This window comes from Nilaparvata lugens, chromosome 1, assembly GCF_014356525.2.
Source record: "Nilaparvata lugens isolate BPH chromosome 1, ASM1435652v1, whole genome shotgun sequence".
NCBI classification, from domain to species: domain Eukaryota; kingdom Metazoa; phylum Arthropoda; class Insecta; order Hemiptera; family Delphacidae; genus Nilaparvata; species Nilaparvata lugens.
The window spans coordinates 11611932-11613300 of NC_052504.1; positions in this window are offsets into that span (position 1 = coordinate 11611932).

Genomic DNA, 1369 nt, shown 5'->3' on the forward strand with positions numbered 1-1369 from the left:
GAAAGTAGAAATTTTTTATCTCTTTCTAACAATCAATGTAGGAACAATTGAATATTGTTGATATAGATACAATGAAAAATGTTGTAAAGCTAAATGTTATATGTGTAATGTGCGAGACAATAATAAATAATGTTGAATTTTAATAAAATTGAAGAAATAATGGAGATGGATGCGCTGAATACGTAGGCTATTATTTAGATCTAAGAGTGGATTCAAACCTACATAATCGATTGATAGACTGTATCAATATAATATGATCCGTGTATTCATAGATGATCAGCAATATTATGTGAACTGAGTAAAACCTGGAGAGTGATTTTATTAATAAGGTTTCCATTCTCTTTTTGAAGTCTATTTCATAAAGTATTCATGTTCCAAGTAAAAATTATATTAGCCTAAGTGTTGAACATATTATTTTAATAAATGTTGAAAGCAAATGAAAGTTCAATCCATGCGTATATTAATTGGAATCAAACTCCCTATGATGTCCCACAATTCCAATACCTATCCAATTATAGCAAATGGACTTGATATCATGTTATATAGCCAGGAAGCTCTATCTGTATACCTAATAAGCTACTTAAGCTACAGTACTGTACTAATCATATTTAGATAGTTGAAAAAATATATATTAAGACCACTTTGGGATTCTTTATCATGAAAGGACGAGCCATGATAAAATTGATTCTATAGTTCTTGCTTGGAACCTTTATATGTGTAAGTGTATTAAAAAAAAACACACATTTTAGAAATCAAGTTTAAATTTAGAGGACTCTCTAAGGGAGATTCCATACTAGGCGGTTTTCAGGAGCCAACCCAATCAGCCAATCCTGCCATCTCGCTGTGAACGCCTGAAAAACGTCTAATATGGTCTTGACCTTATTGCTGTACATAGGCTACATTTCACCCTACTAGCTGAACAAATAATTGACAATAAAAACTTGAATAAAGGATTGAATAGGTACCTATATATTTTTTTTTGAAGATTAGGGGAATGTTATTCTATTTTTTTATAAACTATTATTTCGAATGTGAGTGATTAACGCATGTTCTGTTTTTTTGAAGCTTTAATGTTTAATCATAGAATAAACTATCTGCTATAGAGGAAAATTCTCCGCTATAAAAATATAATGGAAATAATTTGTAATAACTTATACGGTAATCCGATATATCGGAGTCAGTCAACATATCGATGCCAGAAAGTATGTGAATATTGAACCTGAAATATCGATATTCACCAATATTAAACTTAAAATATCGATATTCATCTGATATATCGGAAGGTCGAACAACGTACATCGATATTTCGGGAATGAAATATCAATATTTCCGATATATCGATATTTTGTTGTCATTGCCATCTCTATCA